The sequence below is a fragment of the Oncorhynchus kisutch genome, unplaced genomic scaffold (genome assembly GCF_002021735.2).
Source record: "Oncorhynchus kisutch isolate 150728-3 unplaced genomic scaffold, Okis_V2 scaffold2460, whole genome shotgun sequence".
In the NCBI taxonomy this organism is placed as follows: domain Eukaryota; kingdom Metazoa; phylum Chordata; class Actinopteri; order Salmoniformes; family Salmonidae; genus Oncorhynchus; species Oncorhynchus kisutch.
In genome coordinates, this window is record NW_022264405.1 from 15812 (window position 1) to 29703 (window position 13892).

Here is a 13892-nt window from a genome sequence, read left to right on the forward strand (position 1 = left end):
CAGCGAGAGCACAGGACTTGGTATCTGAGTGGTGAAGGCGATGAACTGCATGTGTGGATTATAACACCAACCTCTTCACAAAACATTTGTTATTTCCTCTCTTACATGGCCCCACATGAAAATAGAATCCCTGCTCAAGCCTCGAGCGACTAATAAGATTCAGGTATTGAAGAATAGCTTCACCAAGGGCAACCTCAATGGTGGGATTTGAACCGACACCTCAACACACTTAATCAAGCACTTGAGACCACTCGGCCTGACAAAACATTTGTTAAATGTCTCGATGGGATCGACACATGGCCCTGCCATTGCTCTACCTCACTTTCATTGATTTCAATCTGGGGTTTACATACAGCAACAACAGTTTTTAAGATCATTTGCCACTTCAAAAAAATCAGGATGAGGTGGCCGAGTGGTTAAGGCGATGGACTGCTAATCCATTATGCTCTGCATGCATGGGTTCGAATCCCATCCTCATCGTGTAACAATTTAAATTCTGTGCTTTATTTTGGCACTGGTAGATTTTGACTTTCACAAACACTGGTAAAATTGCTGACTGCCACAGCGAGAGCACAGGACTTGGTATCTGAGTGGTGAAGGCGATGAACTGCATGTGTGGATTATAACACCAACCTCTTCACAAAACATTTGTTATTTCCTCTCTTACATGGCCCCACATGAAAATAGAATCCCTGCTCAAGCCTCGAGCGACTAATAAGATTCAGGTATTGAAGAATAGCTTCACCAAGGGCAACCTCAATGGTGGGATTTGAACCGACACCTCAACACACTTAATCAAGCACTTGAGACCACTCGGCCTGACAAAACATTTGTTAAATGTCTCGATGGGATCGACACATGGCCCTGCCATTGCTCTACCTCACTTTCATTGATTTCAATCTGGGGTTTACATACAGCAACAACAGTTTTTTAAGATCATTTGCCACTTCAAAAATAACAGGATGAGGTGGCCGAGTGGTTAAGGCGATGGACTGCTAATCCATTATGCTCTGCATGCATGGGTTCGAATCCCATCCTCATCGTGTAACAATTTAAATTCTGTGCTTTATTTTGGCACTGGTAGATTTTGACTTTCACAAACACTGGTAAAATTGCTGACTGCCACAGCGAGAGCACAGGACTTGGTATCTGAGTGGTGAAGGCGATGAACTGCATGTGTGGATTATAACACCAACCTCTTCACAAAACATTTGTTATTTCCTCTCTTACATGGCCCCACATGAAAATAGAATCCCTGCTCAAGCCTCGAGCGACTAATAAGATTCAGGTATTGAAGAATAGCTTCACCAAGGGCAACCTCAATGGTGGGATTTGAACCGACACCTCAACACACTTAATCAAGCACTTGAGACCACTCGGCCTGACAAAACATTTGTTAAATGTCTCGATGGGATCGACACATGGCCCTGCCATTGCTCTACCTCACTTTCATTGATTTCAATCTGGGGTTTACATACAGCAACAACAGATTTTTTAAGATCATTTGCCACTTCAAAAATAACAGGATGAGGTGGCCGAGTGGTTAAGGCGATGGACTGCTAATCCATTATGCTCTGCATGCATGGGTTCGAATCCCATCCTCATCGTGTAATAATTTAAATTCTGTGCTTTATTTTGGCACTGGTAGATTTTGACTTTCACAAACACTGGTAAAATTGCTGACTGCCACAGCGAGAGCACAGGACTTGGTATCTGAGTGGTGAAGGCGATGAACTGCATGTGTGGATTATAACACCAACCTCTTCACAAAACATTTGTTATTTCCTCTCTTACATGGCCCCACATGAAAATAGAATCCCTGCTCAAGCCTCGAGCGACTAATAAGATTCAGGTATTGAAGAATAGCTTCACCAAGGGCAACCTCAATGGTGGGATTTGAACCGACACCTCAACACACTTAATCAAGCACTTGAGACCACTCGGCCTGACAAAACATTTGTTAAATGTCTCGATGGGATCGACACATGGCCCTGCCATTGCTCTACCTCACTTTCATTGATTTCAATCTGGGGTTTACATACAGCAACAACAGATTTTTAAGATCATTTGCCAATTCAAAAAAATCAGGATGAGGTGGCCGAGTGGTTAAGGCGATGGACTGCTAATCCATTATGCTCTGCATGCATGGGTTCGAATCCCATCCTCATCGTGTAACAATTTAAATTCTGTGCTTTATTTTGGCACTGGTAGATTTTGACTTTCACAAACACTGGTAAAATTGCTGACTGCCACAGCGAGAGCACAGGACTTGGTATCTGAGTGGTGAAGGCGATGAACTGCATGTGTGGATTATAACACCAACCTCTTCACAAAACATTTGTTATTTCCTCTCTTACATGGCCCCACATGAAAATAGAATCCCTGCTCAAGCCTCGAGCGACTAATAAGATTCAGGTATTGAAGAATAGCTTCACCAAGGGCAACCTCAATGGTGGGATTTGAACCGACACCTCAACACACTTAATCAAGCACTTGAGACCACTCGGCCTGACAAAACATTTGTTAAATGTCTCGATGGGATCGACACATGGCCCTGCCATTGCTCTACCTCACTTTCATTGATTTCAATCTGGGGTTTACATACAGCAACAACAGTTTTTTAAGATCATTTGCCACTTCAAAAATAACAGGATGAGGTGGCCGAGTGGTTAAGGCGATGGACTGCTAATCCATTATGCTCTGCATGCATGGGTTCGAATCCCATCCTCATCGTGTAATAATTTAAATTCTGTGCTTTATTTTGGCACTGGAAGATTTTGACTTTCACAAACACTGGTAAAATTGCTGACTGCCACAGCGAGAGCACAGGACTTGGTATCTGAGTGGTGAAGGCGATGAACTGCATGTGTGGATTATAACACCAACCTCTTCACAAAACATTTGTTATTTCCTCTCTTACATGGCCCCACATGAAAATAGAATCCCTGCTCAAGCCTCGAGCGACTAATAAGATTCAGGTATTGAAGAATAGCTTCACCAAGGGCAACCTCAATGGTGGGATTTGAACCGACACCTCAACACACTTAATCAAGCACTTGAGACCACTCGGCCTGACAAAACATTTGTTAAATGTCTCGATGGGATCGACACATGGCCCTGCCATTGCTCTACCTCACTTTCATTGATTTCAATCTGGGGTTTACATACAGCAACAACAGATTTTTAAGATCATTTGCCAATTCAAAAAAATCAGGGATGAGGTGGCCGAGTGGTTAAGGCGATGGACTGCTAATCCATTATGCTCTGCATGCATGGGTTCGAATCCCATCCTCATCGTGTAACAATTTAAATTCTGTGCTTTATTTTGGCACTGGTAGATTTTGACTTTCACAAACACTGGTAAAATTGCTGACTGCCACAGCGAGAGCACAGGACTTGGTATCTGAGTGGTGAAGGCGATGAACTGCATGTGTGGATTATAACACCAACCTCTTCACAAAACATTTGTTATTTCCTCTCTTACATGGCCCCACATGAAAATAGAATCCCTGCTCAAGCCTCGAGCGACTAATAAGATTCAGGTATTGAAGAATAGCTTCACCAAGGGCAACCTCAATGGTGGGATTTGAACCGACACCTCAACACACTTAATCAAGCACTTGAGACCACTCGGCCTGACAAAACATTTGTTAAATGTCTCGATGGGATCGACACATGGCCCTGCCATTGCTCTACCTCACTTTCATTGATTTCAATCTGGGGTTTACATACAGCAACAACAGATTTTTAAGATCATTTGCCACTTCAAAAATAACAGGATGAGGTGGCCGAGTGGTTAAGGCGATGGACTGCTAATCCATTATGCTCTGCATGCATGGGTTCGAATCCCATCCTCATCGTGTAACAATTTAAATTCTGTGCTTTATTTTGGCACTGGTAGATTTTGACTTTCACAAACACTGGTAAAATTGCTGACTGCCACAGCGAGAGCACAGGACTTGGTATCTGAGTGGTGAAGGCGATGAACTGCATGTGTGGATTATAACACCAACCTCTTCACAAAACATTTGTTATTTCCTCTCTTACATGGCCCCACATGAAAATAGAATCCCTGCTCAAGCCTCGAGCGACTAATAAGATTCAGGTATTGAAGAATAGCTTCACCAAGGGCAACCTCAATGGTGGGATTTGAACCGACACCTCAACACACTTAATCAAGCACTTGAGACCACTCGGCCTGACAAAACATTTGTTAAATGTCTCGATGGGATCGACACATGGCCCTGCCATTGCTCTACCTCACTTTCATTGATTTCAATCTGGGGTTTACATACAGCAACAACAGTTTTTTAAGATCATTTGCCACTTCAAAAATAACAGGATGAGGTGGCCGAGTGGTTAAGGCGATGGACTGCTAATCCATTATGCTCTGCATGCATGGGTTCGAATCCCATCCTCATCGTGTAACAATTTAAATTCTGTGCTTTATTTTGGCACTGGAAGATTTTGACTTTCACAAACACTGGTAAAATTGCTGACTGCCACAGCGAGAGCACAGGACTTGGTATCTGAGTGGTGAAGGCGATGAACTGCATGTGTGGATTATAACACCAACCTCTTCACAAAACATTTGTTATTTCCTCTCTTACATGGCCCCACATGAAAATAGAATCCCTGCTCAAGCCTCGAGCGACTAATAAGATTCAGGTATTGAAGAATAGCTTCACCAAGGGCAACCTCAATGGTGGGATTTGAACCGACACCTCAACACACTTAATCAAGCACTTGAGACCACTCGGCCTGACAAAACATTTGTTAAATGTCTCGATGGGATCGACACATGGCCCTGCCATTGCTCTACCTCACTTTCATTGATTTCAATCTGGGGTTTACATACAGCAACAACAGATTTTTAAGATCATTTGCCAATTCAAAAAAATCAGGATGAGGTGGCCGAGTGGTTAAGGCGATGGACTGCTAATCCATTATGCTCTGCATGCATGGGTTCGAATCCCATCCTCATCGTGTAACAATTTAAATTCTGTGCTTTATTTTGGCACTGGTAGATTTTGACTTTCACAAACACTGGTAAAATTGCTGACTGCCACAGCGAGAGCACAGGACTTGGTATCTGAGTGGTGAAGGCGATGAACTGCATGTGTGGATTATAACACCAACCTCTTCACAAAACATTTGTTATTTCCTCTCTTACATGGCCCCACATGAAAATAGAATCCCTGCTCAAGCCTCGAGCGACTAATAAGATTCAGGTATTGAAGAATAGCTTCACCAAGGGCAACCTCAATGGTGGGATTTGAACCGACACCTCAACACACTTAATCAAGCACTTGAGACCACTCGGCCTGACAAAACATTTGTTAAATGTCTCGATGGGATCGACACATGGCCCTGCCATTGCTCTACCTCACTTTCATTGATTTCAATCTGGGGTTTACATACAGCAACAACAGTTTTTAAGATCATTTGCCACTTCAAAAATAACAGGATGAGGTGGCCGAGTGGTTAAGGCGATGGACTGCTAATCCATTATGCTCTGCATGCATGGGTTCGAATCCCATCCTCATCGTGTAATAATTTAAATTCTGTGCTTTATTTTGGCACTGGAAGATTTTGACTTTCACAAACACTGGTAAAATTGCTGACTGCCACAGCGAGAGCACAGGACTTGGTATCTGAGTGGTGAAGGCGATGAACTGCATGTGTGGATTATAACACCAACCTCTTCACAAAACATTTGTTATTTCCTCTCTTACATGGCCCCACATGAAAATAGAATCCCTGCTCAAGCCTCGAGCGACTAATAAGATTCAGGTATTGAAGAATAGCTTCACCAAGGGCAACCTCAATGGTGGGATTTGAACCGACACCTCAACACACTTAATCAAGCACTTGAGACCACTCGGCCTGACAAAACATTTGTTAAATGTCTCGATGGGATCGACACATGGCCCTGCCATTGCTCTACCTCACTTTCATTGATTTCAATCTGGGGTTTACATACAGCAACAACAGATTTTTTAAGATCATTTGCCACTTCAAAAAAATCAGGATGAGGTGGCCGAGTGGTTAAGGCGATGGACTGCTAATCCATTATGCTCTGCATGCATGGGTTCGAATCCCATCCTCATCGTGTAACAATTTAAATTCTGTGCTTTATTTTGGCACTGGTAGATTTTGACTTTCACAAACACTGGTAAAATTGCTGACTGCCACAGCGAGAGCACAGGACTTGGTATCTGAGTGGTGAAGGCGATGAACTGCATGTGTGGATTATAACACCAACCTCTTCACAAAACATTTGTTATTTCCTCTCTTACATGGCCCCACATGAAAATAGAATCCCTGCTCAAGCCTCGAGCGACTAATAAGATTCAGGTATTGAAGAATAGCTTCACCAAGGGCAACCTCAATGGTGGGATTTGAACCGACACCTCAACACACTTAATCAAGCACTTGAGACCACTCGGCCTGACAAAACATTTGTTAAATGTCTCGATGGGATCGACACATGGCCCTGCCATTGCTCTACCTCACTTTCATTGATTTCAATCTGGGGTTTACATACAGCAACAACAGTTTTTTAAGATCATTTGCCACTTCAAAAATAACAGGATGAGGTGGCCGAGTGGTTAAGGCGATGGACTGCTAATCCATTATGCTCTGCATGCATGGGTTCGAATCCCATCCTCATCGTGTAATAATTTAAATTCTGTGCTTTATTTTGGCACTGGAAGATTTTGACTTTCACAAACACTGGTAAAATTGCTGACTGCCACAGCGAGAGCACAGGACTTGGTATCTGAGTGGTGAAGGCGATGAACTGCATGTGTGGATTATAACACCAACCTCTTCACAAAACATTTGTTATTTCCTCTCTTACATGGCCCCACATGAAAATAGAATCCCTGCTCAAGCCTCGAGCGACTAATAAGATTCAGGTATTGAAGAATAGCTTCACCAAGGGCAACCTCAATGGTGGGATTTGAACCGACACCTCAACACACTTAATCAAGCACTTGAGACCACTCGGCCTGACAAAACATTTGTTAAATGTCTCGATGGGATCGACACATGGCCCTGCCATTGCTCTACCTCACTTTCATTGATTTCAATCTGGGGTTTACATACAGCAACAACAGATTTTTAAGATCATTTGCCAATTCAAAAAAATCAGGATGAGGTGGCCGAGTGGTTAAGGCGATGGACTGCTAATCCATTATGCTCTGCATGCATGGGTTCGAATCCCATCCTCATCGTGTAACAATTTAAATTCTGTGCTTTATTTTGGCACTGGTAGATTTTGACTTTCACAAACACTGGTAAAATTGCTGACTGCCACAGCGAGAGCACAGGACTTGGTATCTGAGTGGTGAAGGCGATGAACTGCATGTGTGGATTATAACACCAACCTCTTCACAAAACATTTGTTATTTCCTCTCTTACATGGCCCCACATGAAAATAGAATCCCTGCTCAAGCCTCGAGCGACTAATAAGATTCAGGTATTGAAGAATAGCTTCACCAAGGGCAACCTCAATGGTGGGATTTGAACCGACACCTCAACACACTTAATCAAGCACTTGAGACCACTCGGCCTGACAAAACATTTGTTAAATGTCTCGATGGGATCGACACATGGCCCTGCCATTGCTCTACCTCACTTTCATTGATTTCAATCTGGGGTTTACATACAGCAACAACAGTTTTTTAAGATCATTTGCCACTTCAAAAATAACAGGATGAGGTGGCCGAGTGGTTAAGGCGATGGACTGCTAATCCATTATGCTCTGCATGCATGGGTTCGAATCCCATCCTCATCGTGTAACAATTTAAATTCTGTGCTTTATTTTGGCACTGGTAGATTTTGACTTTCACAAACACTGGTAAAATTGCTGACTGCCACAGCGAGAGCACAGGACTTGGTATCTGAGTGGTGAAGGCGATGAACTGCATGTGTGGATTATAACACCAACCTCTTCACAAAACATTTGTTATTTCCTCTCTTACATGGCCCCACATGAAAATAGAATCCCTGCTCAAGCCTCGAGCGACTAATAAGATTCAGGTATTGAAGAATAGCTTCACCAAGGGCAACCTCAATGGTGGGATTTGAACCGACACCTCAACACACTTAATCAAGCACTTGAGACCACTCGGCCTGACAAAACATTTGTTAAATGTCTCGATGGGATCGACACATGGCCCTGCCATTGCTCTACCTCACTTTCATTGATTTCAATCTGGGGTTTACATACAGCAACAACAGTTTTTTAAGATCATTTGCCACTTCAAAAATAACAGGATGAGGTGGCCGAGTGGTTAAGGCGATGGACTGCTAATCCATTATGCTCTGCATGCATGGGTTCGAATCCCATCCTCATCGTGTAACAATTTAAATTCTGTGCTTTATTTTGGCACTGGTAGATTTTGACTTTCACAAACACTGGTAAAATTGCTGACTGCCACAGCGAGAGCACAGGACTTGGTATCTGAGTGGTGAAGGCGATGAACTGCATGTGTGGATTATAACACCAACCTCTTCACAAAACATTTGTTATTTCCTCTCTTACATGGCCCCACATGAAAATAGAATCCCTGCTCAAGCCTCGAGCGACTAATAAGATTCAGGTATTGAAGAATAGCTTCACCAAGGGCAACCTCAATGGTGGGATTTGAACCGACACCTCAACACACTTAATCAAGCACTTGAGACCACTCGGCCTGACAAAACATTTGTTAAATGTCTCGATGGGATCGACACATGGCCCTGCCATTGCTCTACCTCACTTTCATTGATTTCAATCTGGGGTTTACATACAGCAACAACAGATTTTTAAGATCATTTGCCAATTCAAAAAAATCAGGATGAGGTGGCCGAGTGGTTAAGGCGATGGACTGCTAATCCATTATGCTCTGCATGCATGGGTTCGAATCCCATCCTCATCGTGTAACAATTTAAATTCTGTGCTTTATTTTGGCACTGGTAGATTTTGACTTTCACAAACACTGGTAAAATTGCTGACTGCCACAGCGAGAGCACAGGACTTGGTATCTGAGTGGTGAAGGCGATGAACTGCATGTGTGGATTATAACACCAACCTCTTCACAAAACATTTGTTATTTCCTCTCTTACATGGCCCCACATGAAAATAGAATCCCTGCTCAAGCCTCGAGCGACTAATAAGATTCAGGTATTGAAGAATAGCTTCACCAAGGGCAACCTCAATGGTGGGATTTGAACCGACACCTCAACACACTTAATCAAGCACTTGAGACCACTCGGCCTGACAAAACATTTGTTAAATGTCTCGATGGGATCGACACATGGCCCTGCCATTGCTCTACCTCACTTTCATTGATTTCAATCTGGGGTTTACATACAGCAACAACAGTTTTTTAAGATCATTTGCCACTTCAAAAATAACAGGATGAGGTGGCCGAGTGGTTAAGGCGATGGACTGCTAATCCATTATGCTCTGCATGCATGGGTTCGAATCCCATCCTCATCGTGTAACAATTTAAATTCTGTGCTTTATTTTGGCACTGGAAGATTTTGACTTTCACAAACACTGGTAAAATTGCTGACTGCCACAGCGAGAGCACAGGACTTGGTATCTGAGTGGTGAAGGCGATGAACTGCATGTGTGGATTATAACACCAACCTCTTCACAAAACATTTGTTATTTCCTCTCTTACATGGCCCCACATGAAAATAGAATCCCTGCTCAAGCCTCGAGCGACTAATAAGATTCAGGTATTGAAGAATAGCTTCACCAAGGGCAACCTCAATGGTGGGATTTGAACCGACACCTCAACACACTTAATCAAGCACTTGAGACCACTCGGCCTGACAAAACATTTGTTAAATGTCTCGATGGGATCGACACATGGCCCTGCCATTGCTCTACCTCACTTTCATTGATTTCAATCTGGGGTTTACATACAGCAACAACAGTTTTTTAAGATCATTTGCCACTTCAAAAATAACAGGATGAGGTGGCCGAGTGGTTAAGGCGATGGACTGCTAATCCATTATGCTCTGCATGCATGGGTTCGAATCCCATCCTCATCGTGTAATAATTTAAATTCTGTGCTTTATTTTGGCACTGGAAGATTTTGACTTTCACAAACACTGGTAAAATTGCTGACTGCCACAGCGAGAGCACAGGACTTGGTATCTGAGTGGTGAAGGCGATGAACTGCATGTGTGGATTATAACACCAACCTCTTCACAAAACATTTGTTATTTCCTCTCTTACATGGCCCCACATGAAAATAGAATCCCTGCTCAAGCCTCGAGCGACTAATAAGATTCAGGTATTGAAGAATAGCTTCACCAAGGGCAACCTCAATGGTGGGATTTGAACCGACACCTCAACACACTTAATCAAGCACTTGAGACCACTCGGCCTGACAAAACATTTGTTAAATGTCTCGATGGGATCGACACATGGCCCTGCCATTGCTCTACCTCACTTTCATTGATTTCAATCTGGGGTTTACATACAGCAACAACAGATTTTTAAGATCATTTGCCAATTCAAAAAAATCAGGGTGAGGTGGCCGAGTGGTTAAGGCGATGGACTGCTAATCCATTATGCTCTGCATGCATGGGTTCGAATCCCATCCTCATCGTGTAACAATTTAAATTCTGTGCTTTATTTTGGCACTGGTAGATTTTGACTTTCACAAACACTGGTAAAATTGCTGACTGCCACAGCGAGAGCACAGGACTTGGTATCTGAGTGGTGAAGGCGATGAACTGCATGTGTGGATTATAACACCAACCTCTTCACAAAACATTTGTTATTTCCTCTCTTACATGGCCCCACATGAAAATAGAATCCCTGCTCAAGCCTCGAGCGACTAATAAGATTCAGGTATTGAAGAATAGCTTCACCAAGGGCAACCTCAATGGTGGGATTTGAACCGACACCTCAACACACTTAATCAAGCACTTGAGACCACTCGGCCTGACAAAACATTTGTTAAATGTCTCGATGGGATCGACACATGGCCCTGCCATTGCTCTACCTCACTTTCATTGATTTCAATCTGGGGTTTACATACAGCAACAACAGTTTTTAAGATCATTTGCCACTTCAAAAATAACAGGATGAGGTGGCCGAGTGGTTAAGGCGATGGACTGCTAATCCATTATGCTCTGCATGCATGGGTTCGAATCCCATCCTCATCGTGTAATAATTTAAATTCTGTGCTTTATTTTGGCACTGGTAGATTTTGACTTTCACAAACACTGGTAAAATTGCTGACTGCCACAGCGAGAGCACAGGACTTGGTATCTGAGTGGTGAAGGCGATGAACTGCATGTGTGGATTATAACACCAACCTCTTCACAAAACATTTGTTATTTCCTCTCTTACATGGCCCCACATGAAAATAGAATCCCTGCTCAAGCCTCGAGCGACTAATAAGATTCAGGTATTGAAGAATAGCTTCACCAAGGGCAACCTCAATGGTGGGATTTGAACCGACACCTCAACACACTTAATCAAGCACTTGAGACCACTCGGCCTGACAAAACATTTGTTAAATGTCTCGATGGGATCGACACATGGCCCTGCCATTGCTCTACCTCACTTTCATTGATTTCAATCTGGGGTTTACATACAGCAACAACAGTTTTTTAAGATCATTTGCCACTTCAAAAATAACAGGATGAGGTGGCCGAGTGGTTAAGGCGATGGACTGCTAATCCATTATGCTCTGCATGCATGGGTTCGAATCCCATCCTCATCGTGTAACAATTTAAATTCTGTGCTTTATTTTGGCACTGGTAGATTTTGACTTTCACAAACACTGGTAAAATTGCTGACTGCCACAGCGAGAGCACAGGACTTGGTATCTGAGTGGTGAAGGCGATGAACTGCATGTGTGGATTATAACACCAACCTCTTCACAAAACATTTGTTATTTCCTCTCTTACATGGCCCCACATGAAAATAGAATCCCTGCTCAAGCCTCGAGCGACTAATAAGATTCAGGTATTGAAGAATAGCTTCACCAAGGGCAACCTCAATGGTGGGATTTGAACCGACACCTCAACACACTTAATCAAGCACTTGAGACCACTCGGCCTGACAAAACATTTGTTAAATGTCTCGATGGGATCGACACATGGCCCTGCCATTGCTCTACCTCACTTTCATTGATTTCAATCTGGGGTTTACATACAGCAACAACAGTTTTTTAAGATCATTTGCCACTTCAAAAATAACAGGATGAGGTGGCCGAGTGGTTAAGGCGATGGACTGCTAATCCATTATGCTCTGCATGCATGGGTTCGAATCCCATCCTCATCGTGTAATAATTTAAATTCTGTGCTTTATTTTGGCACTGGAAGATTTTGACTTTCACAAACACTGGTAAAATTGCTGACTGCCACAGCGAGAGCACAGGACTTGGTATCTGAGTGGTGAAGGCGATGAACTGCATGTGTGGATTATAACACCAACCTCTTCACAAAACATTTGTTATTTCCTCTCTTACATGGCCCCACATGAAAATAGAATCCCTGCTCAAGCCTCGAGCGACTAATAAGATTCAGGTATTGAAGAATAGCTTCACCAAGGGCAACCTCAATGGTGGGATTTGAACCGACACCTCAACACACTTAATCAAGCACTTGAGACCACTCGGCCTGACAAAACATTTGTTAAATGTCTCGATGGGATCGACACATGGCCCTGCCATTGCTCTACCTCACTTTCATTGATTTCAATCTGGGGTTTACATACAGCAACAACAGATTTTTTAAGATCATTTGCCAATTCAAAAAATACAGGATGAGGTGGCCGAGTGGTTAAGGCGATGGACTGCTAATCCATTATGCTCTGCATGCATGGGTTCGAATCCCATCCTCATCGTGTAATAATTTAAATTCTGTGCTTTATTTTGGCACTGGAAGATTTTGACTTTCACAAACACTGGTAAAATTGCTGACTGCCACAGCGAGAGCACAGGACTTGGTATCTGAGTGGTGAAGGCGATGAACTGCATGTGTGGATTATAACACCAACCTCTTCACAAAACATTTGTTATTTCCTCTCTTACATGGCCCCACATGAAAATAGAATCCCTGCTCAAGCCTCGAGCGACTAATAAGATTCAGGTATTGAAGAATAGCTTCACCAAGGGCAACCTCAATGGTGGGATTTGAACCGACACCTCAACACACTTAATCAAGCACTTGAGACCACTCGGCCTGACAAAACATTTGTTAAATGTCTCGATGGGATCGACACATGGCCCTGCCATTGCTCTACCTCACTTTCATGATTTCAATCTGGGGTTTACATACAGCAACAACAGTTTTTAAGATCATTTGCCACTTCAAAAATAACAGGATGAGGTGGCCGAGTGGTTAAGGCGATGGACTGCTAATCCATTATGCTCTGCATGCATGGGTTCGAATCCCATCCTCATCGTGTAACAATTTAAATTCTGTGCTTTATTTTGGCACTGGGTAGATTTTGACTTTCACAAACACTGGTAAAATTGCTGACTGCCACAGCGAGAGCACAGGACTTGGTATCTGAGTGGTGAAGGCGATGAACTGCATGTGTGGATTAACACCAACCTCTTCACAAACATTTGTTATTTCCTCTCTTACATGGCCCCACATGAAAATAGAATCCCTGCTCAAGCCTCGAGCGACTAATAGATTCAGGTATGGAAGAATGCTTCACCAAGGGCAACCTCATGGTGGGATTTGAACGACACCCTCAACACACTTTAATCAAGCACTTAGACCACCCGTTCGCCTGACAAAACATTTGTTAATGTGTCTCAGATGGATCGACACATGGCCTGCCATTGCTCTACCTCACTTTCATGATTTCAATCTGGGGTTTACATACAGCAACAACAGTTTTTAAGATCATTTGCAAC

The 13892-nt window shown here is 43.1% G+C and overlaps 19 non-coding genes across 19 annotated transcripts; all 19 read left to right on the forward strand.

The window, feature by feature from the left end:
* The first annotated feature begins 3215 nt into the window (after positions 1 to 3215).
* Positions 3216 to 3297, forward strand: trnas-gcu (transfer RNA serine (anticodon GCU)). Its single transcript has one exon. It is a non-coding gene; the product is annotated as a tRNA-Ser (tRNA).
* A 481-nt stretch (positions 3298 to 3778) lies between these two features.
* Positions 3779 to 3860, forward strand: trnas-gcu (transfer RNA serine (anticodon GCU)). The gene has a single exon. It is a non-coding gene; the product is annotated as a tRNA-Ser (tRNA).
* A 481-nt stretch (positions 3861 to 4341) lies between these two features.
* trnas-gcu (transfer RNA serine (anticodon GCU)) lies at positions 4342 to 4423 on the forward strand. Its single transcript has one exon. It is a non-coding gene; the product is annotated as a tRNA-Ser (tRNA).
* Positions 4424 to 4904: 481 nt separating this feature from the next.
* On the forward strand, positions 4905 to 4986 carry trnas-gcu (transfer RNA serine (anticodon GCU)). The gene has a single exon. It is a non-coding gene; the product is annotated as a tRNA-Ser (tRNA).
* Positions 4987 to 5466: 480 nt separating this feature from the next.
* trnas-gcu (transfer RNA serine (anticodon GCU)) lies at positions 5467 to 5548 on the forward strand. Its single transcript has one exon. It is a non-coding gene; the product is annotated as a tRNA-Ser (tRNA).
* Positions 5549 to 6030: 482 nt separating this feature from the next.
* On the forward strand, positions 6031 to 6112 carry trnas-gcu (transfer RNA serine (anticodon GCU)). The gene has a single exon. It is a non-coding gene; the product is annotated as a tRNA-Ser (tRNA).
* Positions 6113 to 6593: 481 nt separating this feature from the next.
* trnas-gcu (transfer RNA serine (anticodon GCU)) lies at positions 6594 to 6675 on the forward strand. Its single transcript has one exon. It is a non-coding gene; the product is annotated as a tRNA-Ser (tRNA).
* Positions 6676 to 7156: 481 nt separating this feature from the next.
* Positions 7157 to 7238, forward strand: trnas-gcu (transfer RNA serine (anticodon GCU)). The gene has a single exon. It is a non-coding gene; the product is annotated as a tRNA-Ser (tRNA).
* A 481-nt stretch (positions 7239 to 7719) lies between these two features.
* trnas-gcu (transfer RNA serine (anticodon GCU)) lies at positions 7720 to 7801 on the forward strand. The gene has a single exon. It is a non-coding gene; the product is annotated as a tRNA-Ser (tRNA).
* Positions 7802 to 8282: 481 nt separating this feature from the next.
* On the forward strand, positions 8283 to 8364 carry trnas-gcu (transfer RNA serine (anticodon GCU)). Its single transcript has one exon. It is a non-coding gene; the product is annotated as a tRNA-Ser (tRNA).
* Positions 8365 to 8845: 481 nt separating this feature from the next.
* On the forward strand, positions 8846 to 8927 carry trnas-gcu (transfer RNA serine (anticodon GCU)). Its single transcript has one exon. It is a non-coding gene; the product is annotated as a tRNA-Ser (tRNA).
* Positions 8928 to 9408: 481 nt separating this feature from the next.
* On the forward strand, positions 9409 to 9490 carry trnas-gcu (transfer RNA serine (anticodon GCU)). Its single transcript has one exon. It is a non-coding gene; the product is annotated as a tRNA-Ser (tRNA).
* Positions 9491 to 9971: 481 nt separating this feature from the next.
* Positions 9972 to 10053, forward strand: trnas-gcu (transfer RNA serine (anticodon GCU)). The gene has a single exon. It is a non-coding gene; the product is annotated as a tRNA-Ser (tRNA).
* Positions 10054 to 10534: 481 nt separating this feature from the next.
* Positions 10535 to 10616, forward strand: trnas-gcu (transfer RNA serine (anticodon GCU)). The gene has a single exon. It is a non-coding gene; the product is annotated as a tRNA-Ser (tRNA).
* A 480-nt stretch (positions 10617 to 11096) lies between these two features.
* On the forward strand, positions 11097 to 11178 carry trnas-gcu (transfer RNA serine (anticodon GCU)). Its single transcript has one exon. It is a non-coding gene; the product is annotated as a tRNA-Ser (tRNA).
* Positions 11179 to 11659: 481 nt separating this feature from the next.
* trnas-gcu (transfer RNA serine (anticodon GCU)) lies at positions 11660 to 11741 on the forward strand. Its single transcript has one exon. It is a non-coding gene; the product is annotated as a tRNA-Ser (tRNA).
* A 481-nt stretch (positions 11742 to 12222) lies between these two features.
* On the forward strand, positions 12223 to 12304 carry trnas-gcu (transfer RNA serine (anticodon GCU)). Its single transcript has one exon. It is a non-coding gene; the product is annotated as a tRNA-Ser (tRNA).
* A 482-nt stretch (positions 12305 to 12786) lies between these two features.
* On the forward strand, positions 12787 to 12868 carry trnas-gcu (transfer RNA serine (anticodon GCU)). The gene has a single exon. It is a non-coding gene; the product is annotated as a tRNA-Ser (tRNA).
* Positions 12869 to 13347: 479 nt separating this feature from the next.
* Positions 13348 to 13429, forward strand: trnas-gcu (transfer RNA serine (anticodon GCU)). Its single transcript has one exon. It is a non-coding gene; the product is annotated as a tRNA-Ser (tRNA).
* The last annotated feature ends 463 nt before the right edge of the window (positions 13430 to 13892 follow it).